General features: G+C 42.5%; 1 protein-coding gene across 1 annotated transcript in view; it reads right to left on the minus strand.

The window, feature by feature from the left end:
- col5a3a (collagen, type V, alpha 3a) overlaps positions 1 to 8,893 on the minus strand; it is a 52,341-nt gene extending 43,448 nt beyond the window's left edge. The window contains exon 1 of the mRNA XM_068578452.1: positions 8,765 to 8,893. The gene's annotated coding sequence lies outside the window, so the exon portion shown is untranslated. The remainder of the gene's footprint in view (positions 1 to 8,764) is intronic.
- Positions 8,894 to 9,202: the final 309 nt, after the last annotated feature.

Raw genomic sequence — 9,202 nt, forward strand, 5'->3', positions numbered from 1 at the left:
CCTTAACCTTTCCTGAAATTGTCTCATTAAACTCATGTAAAGAGGTGTGGGGAGAGTTTAAAATGACCTGACGCTGGAACATCTTTTCTCAATCTTTCTTGATCAAGTCCTTATAAATATGAAACACAACACACCACTAAAACAAATACTTACACAAGTGTGCTCACACAATTTCTAATGGACATTTGCATACATACCTCAGGCACAAAGGATTAACATGCAAGCTTACACATGACCAAGCCCATTCAAGTTCCAACCCCAAGCTGTCATTTAGTCTCTCAGACATCATAACATTGAGGCAGCTATTATAGTGCGTAACGCCAGAGCTGATAAAATCAAAGTGTAACACTAAATGCTACACACATCATGTGTCAGACAGGTATATACACATGCTCCTTTAGAAGTTCTGCTCCTTTGTGCTTTTGAGGGACAGTTTAAAGACATTCTTAACAAGTCGTAGGCCTCTCTGTGTTCGCAGTTTAGTGTCTGAAAGACACTTGGCATGTTCAGAAATGTTGAATGAAATATGAGCCGGGTCGCAATGTCACTGAGGGTAGCATACTGTTTTCACGACTGCAGGCTCTGGAAGGAAAGCTTACTACTGTGGCCTCTACTAAAAATTAGCATGTAGGCCACAGTAGTGCATGTGATGGATGAATCTTCTCAAACTTTTCTGAGGCTCATGAAGTAGGATACAGAGGCAGATGACATGTAAGGAGACGCTGTAGCGAAGTCAGCCCCTCTGATGTCTACTCATTGACATTCTACAAGGAGCATCTCCATCTCGAAGCATCCAGTGATCAGAAAGCCGTAGAGGCTAGAGGGGAAGGGAGTTACCGAGTTTCTGGAAGCCAGATGTGTGTTGGATACTATAGATTGCAGTCCAATGCCATGAAGTGTTAAAGCATCATTTCGACATATTAAAGACTTGGGGAAACTCCAAACTGTTTGCCTCACCAAAAAAACTGAGAGGCAGTTTGATATGACGCTTGCAGCACAAATAGGGACACACATCAGCATGTCTGACTCAGACATGCTGATGTGTGTCCCTATAGTTTCAGACAGTCTGACACTTCTGATGTCTAATGTTTCCATTACAGAAACACAGACTCACAAAGCAGAGGAAAATGCTTGAGCTGTAACAGGCGTACAATTCCTCTTTTTCTGTTCTCTATCCTGCTAAATTTGGCTGCCTTTTTCATTTGTTTTCCTTTGCCACTAATTTGTTGCTGGATCAAAGGCGAACAAGGCTTGCTGTCCTCCTCTGGGAGTCTGGGTGCAGAATTGGCAAGGAGGCTTGATCAAACAGGACACAGTGAGGGGGCTGCATGCACGATTTCCCCTCATAGAACCAGTCAAGGATGAGGCGGGACATGAGCAGGAGGAGAACGATGATGTAAAAGAAGAGATAAGGCATATACAATTAAAACAAACACTGCCTATTCCCAGGAACAGAAAAAAATGAAAAGAAGGAAAAAGAACTGCGCAAAAATGTGTTGAGACAAAAGATCAGAGGATTCTAACTGAAAGTAGCCGTGGACGTGTGCAAGGATTTCTCACTTCCTGTAAGCAAACATGACTACAAAGTCCTCTCATCTCTGCCGAACACACACAGAAAGCATATGGGAAAACATTCTGGCACTGTAATACATACACACACACAGGCACCCAAACACATTATCGAGCGCATGCACGTAGCTAAGACTGCCATATCGGCAGCACCATATGTCCCATGCACTTTTAAACCATCTCAGCCCCTCACTTCACAGGCCCTCATTAGAGAGCAGTGAACGCCACAGCCGCTGTGTCACTTGAATGTGATTATGTCAGTTGGCTCTCTTTCCCCTGCCATCGCTTCATGTCCGCCAATTCCTTACAAATCCTGCCAGCCATAAAGTGGGTGCATGTGGAAAGCCACGAGCGAAAAAGAGACCACAGGGTTAACTCCTGCTGTTGAGGCATGTCGCTCCATCAGGGAGCCTCTAAACCCCAACACCTGCAATGAAATAGTCTGCTGCCAGTTGGAGATAGTAGGGACACGAGCACAGGGCATTGAGACCTGTGTGGGTGACAGATAGCAGATGGCCAAATGACATGCAGTATGCATAAGATGATTGTTGCCGGCTATCTTGGGAACAGGGAAGTCTCGAAATGGGTGCAGCACTTGCTGAACAAACCTGAAAGTGCAACAAGTGTGGCCACCAGGACGCTGGCCCTCTTCTTACAGGTGGATTAATACAAAGAGAGTCCAGGTACTTCACTGCTACGTGACACAGAGCGACTAAAGTGTGTAAAATATGAGCTGAACTAGTAGAAAATGTAAAGTATTTAAGTGTGCCAGAATAATCATAACTAAGTCAGTAAGCGTGTTAGTGCTAAGCGCATTCACCTAGGTCCTATGTGAGCAAGGGCACATAAAACAGATCCATGACAGGAATTTTAATCTACTCTGTTCGGTCAGTGTGCAGCCATCCAGCTCTTTCTCAAGCCAACGTTAAACCTGTTCACAGTAAACCGACGCTGGTCACAAGCAAACGCAAACGTGACATCATGCATCTCTCTCCCCGAAGTCGCCGCACGTCCTCCAGCTCACCTGACGCAGGGAGGAAGAAGGACGCGTTCAAATGCAGAAGCTTTGAGATGTGTTCAATTAAAATGCGAGCTTACGGAGGAAACACTAAATCAATCCGACTGTGCTCACCGCCCAATGACGCGGATAATTCATGTTCAGGCAGAAAAACAACTTCAGCATATTTTTGCATATGCAGGTTTCGGAAGAATCCAAAGTGAACTTTTAAAGTAAAGATTATGCTTTTTGCGCCAATAACTTTGGTGGCGGAGGACCAAGTGATGTATGAAGGTAAAGGGGACAGTGCATCATGCAGCTATACTTTACCAGCTCGTGTCGTCGTTACGTGAAGAAGGACAACAATAAATAGCGGTATTCTCCTGCGCGACCTGCTCCTTGTTAAATGCTCCATCTTTCCACGCGGAGACCCCCCCTCTGCCTCCGCCAGCAGAACTTTACACTGAAGTTATATTTGTTGGGAACTCAGCAGCCATGCGGGGAGAAAAGGAGAGGAGCCAGTCTTGTACTTCCACGCTTGATTGTTGGAGAAGTTTTTTGTTGTGGTGGCTTCTCTCAGTTTCGCTCTGCCCCTCTCATTCAATTTCTCCCACTCACCATCATCACTCCCTCCCTCTGCTCTCCACCTCCTCCGCCTCTTCCCTCCCATATAGGACGCTCCGAGGACGCATGGATGAGATTGCGTCTTAAATCATGTTTATTACTGGCGATAATGTGTGGGGTCTGACTTCTTGCTGGTGGTAATTACCCACAGAAGTGTTGAGAGAACAATGCTGTCAACCTGTCAGCTTTCTGATTTCTGCAGTGGCACGCCTGTGATGAAAATAGAGGTGATCAGGATGAAACAATGACGAGCATCATAACATTAATGATGATTATGATGGTGATGCTCTGATACTTCATAATCTATTCTTGTTGTGTGATTCTGATGGTGTTCCCCTCACACAGAAGATCAGAGATTTGAAGCTGGAGGGTGTATCCAAGCTCTGAACTTCACTGAACCTGCTCTGGTGTTTTGCAGACCAGGGCAGGTTATCTCCACCATCAGTCTAATCTCAGCCTGACATTGCTGAAGCGTTTCTGTGATGCTTGTTCAGACTGGTGCTTGACCACAGTGAGGCTGCAGGCTGCATCACCTCAGGTTAGAGGTCGTGGACTACTAGTTCAGGGGCAGGCTTAAACTCATTAAATAAAACAACAAGGAGTGTGGCTAGAATGAGTTCCTGTTTCTACACAACAGAAACATATATTTTGTGCATGTTCAACTTCATCAAACTATTGAAAATACGTAATTGGGTGTTACACCATCTTGTAATGAACATGCTTTTACATGTATAACATAAAAGGAATGGATTTTGCATTAGGTTGCATGAAGCTAATCATCTTTAGTGCTTGCTGACAGCTATGAGCTGAAAAAATTGATCACCTCTTAATGCTGCCGGTGACATCTGTTCCAATCATCGGCCAAAACTTAAACTTATACTGTGACAATCACCTGTGAAGGATAAATATTACCCTGCCAGAGGCCTAATTAATTCCAGAAAGACTGTGGTATTCTGTTGAGGCATGCTCCAAGATAAGACGTGTGAGGACCTTGTCTAATTGGAAAATTACCAAAGATAACGTGTCTAGAGTCCAAGCTACAACAAGCCTTTTATAAAGCAACTGCTGTCCCAAAGAACGTTCAGAGAAAAGAAGCCAAACCCTAATTTCTCCAGGGAGCTGAGTCTCAAACAGAAAGAGGGAGAAACACGTTCATTTAAAAGTCAGAATTCTCTCTTTTATCCAAAGATACTGCTCCATATTGTTCCAAGCCAACCCCATCTCTTAGCTGAAAATGATTAAGCACCATTGACATCAGTGAGGATTTAAATTCAAAACATATGAATGCTCCTTCATTGTATAAAGACCTTTTAAAAAACACGTTTGGTTCAGTAATAAAAATAAATCCGTCTTAAAATAAGGGACCCTCTATGAAAATTAAAGATACATTTCCTCAGCCTCAAAGACAGTAAAGTGATTATGCGGAACATAAAATGCTTTGTAGTGAGTGACAGAAGCAGGTTTGATAGGAATACCCAGATAACTGAACAGATTGCGGTTGATCTGGTCGGTAAACAATGAAGCCCTGACCTCCCACCGTCTCCCAGTACCAGCTTAGCCAGCCTGAGTCAGGGCCGCATTCCAAACAGCTTTTAGCAGATAGTTACTAAGAGTCCAGTGCGTAGTCTGAGCTCTGGGTGAGAAATATTTCCACAGCATGTGCTGTGTACCTTTGTGGACAACGTACAGATAACCATTCTTCAAAACACAATAAACAATCAAACAAAGAAAAACTCAGGTTTCTAACGTCCAATTAGTTTTTGTTTTATAAATCCAGAAATAGACCTGACAGCAGACTTTGAAGTTTCCACATGACTGCCATCAAAAATGCATCGATTGAGCCTGGGACCCAACACATATTCAAAATATTACACAAGATGTGCAGGAAAATTCCAATTAAAAGTAATCCGTTTGTCTAATGCCTGTTTGTCAACATTCGCTAATCAGACGTATGACGATATATGTAAATAAATTCATTTGACTTTTGATGTAAACACATAAATGTTGCTAAACAGAGTTGAACGTGGAGAGTAAAATCGGATCATGCTCGCTGTCTCTTTATTCTGATAACCAGCAGAATCCAATCGAGCCACATTGTTATGTTCACACTAACAAATCGTGTGGAAACACCAAGATATCGTTCTCCATCTGTGTGTTGACATTTTGTGGATATGCTGTTTGAAAAGTAAATAAAAAATCATATCAAGTTTGGCAGGAGATGAATCCATCACAGATTGTGTAAAAGGAAAAAAAAAAAAGCTTGAGAATGTCTCTGTATTTTAGTTTTAGTCTCTTATTCTTTGGAATTAGATCCATGATACTTTCAGTCTTTAAGTTTGAAGATTAGCCCAGAAACATGGTGTTACAAACTGGAAGTATCTCTCTCTCCCTCTGCAGGTCATTCTGTGCTGATAAATGATGGTGGGATTTCCTTATCATCAAATCACTGAGCAGGTGGAAGGTGAAGGGAAGTAATCTGTCCTCCCCACATTTTAGACCCTGTGAGATAAAGTGAAGCCTCATTAATCCTCATGAGGACCTGAAGAGCATTTAGAATTATTGCTCCTTGTGTCGGAGAACATGCCAGAACAAGGCAACAGGCCAACTGCCAGGATAAAATATGCATGCAAAGTTGAAAAGGAAAAGGCAGCTGACTCTCTCAGCTTGCCAAATCCTGAGTTATGTACAGTATGCTCAAAGGGGAAACCATTTTTTTCTATGCAATTATAATGAAAAATAGCTCAGATCACTGCTTCCTAATGGGCTTCTGATATATTTTAGTTGTATATTATCTTACTTTCTGTCCTTACAATATAAGGAAGATCTTAAGATGACTGTGAATGATGCTTGTATCTCAGTTCATGTGTGTGTCTGTGTGTGTGCATGTGTGTGTGTGGAGCCTGACAGCTTGTCAAATCATTTCACTATTTACCGCAGAATTATGGATCAACCTTCAGATAACAGACAAATCGTTCTGCACATGCAGATTCTAAAAAAACACTGTAATACATTTCACATGGAGGAGAAGATGTGGTCTCTTGGCTAATGTTGAAACAAATCTGGTCTTTAATGCAGGATTGTGTAAAATGTGGGTTTTGACAGTGAATTCAAAACTGGAAGAAACATCTGACATCCTTAACTGATCAAGAGTACAAGTATAAACACAGGAAACACTGCTTGTAGGGGAAAATGAAGGTCATCCTGTCAGAGGCTGGTGAAATGCCCATATGTAAAAGCACCTCAAGAGAAATGTGATTGTGCCACCCACTGACTGCTGATAATAGTATCTCCATATATCAGAAAGCATGTGTTCTTACAAAAGAGCTTACACCAAACCACACCCTGCGATACAAATCTATCCTTCAACAGATATTCTGACTGCCTGCAGTACAAAGTGGGGGGCAGAATCTACACAGCAGACAGGACAGGATTGGCAGCTCGGTATTTAATCACCACTGCACTTCCCTGAACCAATTATGGTATTTGGAATTCGAAAAAATAGTTGAGCCGCGTTGAAAGGAGCGAGATCTCCATCAGCCGTGTTTTCAGACGTATTACTCCACACAGTCGGTTGCTTAACCCTGCTGCTCGGTTGCCAAACCAGGGAACGGACCATGAGAAAGTGTGTGGAAATGTTCTGTTTTTGCACTGGGCCAGTAAGGGGAAGTGCCAGTCTGGTGATAATTATGATATTTAGAGATGACGGGAGACTAAACCAATTAACATCTAAGGACCACGTCTGTTCAATGAACTCAAACAAGTAGAAATAAACTCAACCAGCCACTCCCCCTGCAGTGTAGCCTCCTCTATACTGTTAGATTACAGCACAAAACATAGTGATCATGTTGCGATCTCTTAATAGCAAGGCACTTATATTGAAAACTGTTATTTGCAAGGTAAAATCTAAATATGGTTCAAAGCAGCACTTCTTTGAATGCTCGTGTGTGAAAGACAGAAGTTCTTCGTCCAGCTTTCTTGCAAATATGCAAGGAAACTCCTATGCATTACAGTCATTATAAATGTACTTTGCTCTCAGTGCAGAGTAAGCAAACGGGTCAGAGGCGTTTTGCAACATGGTGAGTGGGTTTTAACGCTAAGTGGACAGCCCCCCTAGGACGCCATCTATGTTGAGTGTTTGCATAAGATGAGATGTAATTGAGCATGCTGTTTCTCTTTGAATTAATAACCTAAAAGTGGCAATGCCCTGTATGTTGTAGCTTGTTCCCATTAAGAAATGTTGTGCCACAAAAAACGTTGCTTTCACTTCATGAAATAGCGTTCTGAGTCCAATCTAAATTTCACTGTATTGTGATTAATGCTTTTCTGCAGGCATGTGCCGGAGACGAATGACGTATGATGAGATGTAACCGCTTCTCAGAACGGTATTAACTGGGACTCAGAAATGGCACATCATGATCTCCAGAGTGCCATGGCTCTGAAAGCCCTCTCTGTGGCGTGTTCATTGTGCTATGTCTGCAGCTGCAGCAACAGTTTTAACTCTTTCAGTTGCAGCTCGTGGGCCACTTTTTTTGTTAGCACTCTCTCTCAATTAACTGTGTTCTGTCTGCCTCCACACCCCTAAACCGTCCCAGCTAACTCCTTTCTAAACCATTCTCTCTCTCTCTCTCTCTCTCTCTCTCTCTCTCTCTCTCTCTCTCTCTCTCTCTCTCTCTCTCTCTCTCTCTGTTTTTATGTCTCCCTCCCGCCCACCGACCCCCAGCTACTCTTTCCCTTTCGTCCCTTTTATTCTCATGAAGTTTGCATTCCACACCTCCTCTGCAGACTACACACAAAAGAGCAGAAAGCGCCACTCCTGACCTGTGGCAAACATTCCAGCCCTCTCGGCCCTTTCACACAGCCAGAGTGCCTTATTCTTCCAGCCAGAAAACCAGTCTCTTAGCATGGAGATGCCACCAGTAGGAGGGCCTACAAAATGGAATGGTCAGTGTGATGTACTTGATAAGGAATAATATTTCTGTAGAATGTTTTGTAAAAAAAATAATATATATATAATAATAAATTAAATAAATATAAAATATTTAAAATGCAGTGTACACATTCATTTTATTTAACAAATAGTTTGATGTGCTTTGAACATTTAGGACGATACCTAATCACACAGCCCATTTTTAATTAGGATAAGTGAATGCAGACAATGGCTTTATAGAGTCAGCAGTGAAGGTTGCAGCAGGAGCTCTTGTATTCTTAAAGTCAGTACACCGGAAATTGACTATTAAGCTAAAAAAGTAGGGCTAGAAGAGATGTCAGTGTCATTTTCTGTGACTTGGACTGCAATGGAGAGGTTACAGATTGATGATTTGAGCTCAGGGGCACAGCTGGAGTGTGCTCAGACTAGGAGACAGAGGGAACAGGTGAAAGCTCTGACCAAGGATGTTGAAATTGCTATTAAGAGGGTTGAATACTACAAGCATAGAGCAGTAGAGGAAGTGGAGAGGGGAAAGTTTGAGGTAAAAAAGAGAGGAGGATTTACAGCAAGACATTAAAAACAGAGGTTTGGTGTGGAAAAGCATGTATGGGCATGTGTTATTCCTTCCTCTTTGTCTCTTTCCTCACCCCTTCCGTGTCTTAGTGCCTCAATCTTCTGAAATTCCACAGCAATAGCTTGGAGGCTGTAGACATCACTGGTGGCCCACCCCTCCTCATCTGCAGCCACAGCACCTGTCCACTTTCTCCAAAAACACAAGGGACACGAGGAAAAACATGCCAGGAACGGCCCTTATTCCAGCTGCTGACTCTGGCCGCACCATGTCCACTGTTGTCCAACGTTTTTACAACTGTTGGTTTTTTTTTTAAAATTACACTAATGTTCAAAATATGAAATTGCCTGCCAAAAAAGCTTGATTTGTTCCAGTCAGGTGGCTGAGAGGCCTACTCTATGTTTTGAATAGTCTTTCATGCTTTTAGATTCTAGAGTCTTTTTTTGCTTCTTTTTTTTACACATTGGTGTTATTTAGTATGAACAGGTTTTTTTTTATGTCTGTAACACTGCAA

The sequence above is a fragment of the Clinocottus analis genome, unplaced genomic scaffold, assembly GCF_023055335.1.
Source record: "Clinocottus analis isolate CAN_PGR_092001 unplaced genomic scaffold, fCliAna1.0.p SCAF_16, whole genome shotgun sequence".
NCBI lineage: Eukaryota > Metazoa > Chordata > Actinopteri > Perciformes > Cottidae > Clinocottus > Clinocottus analis.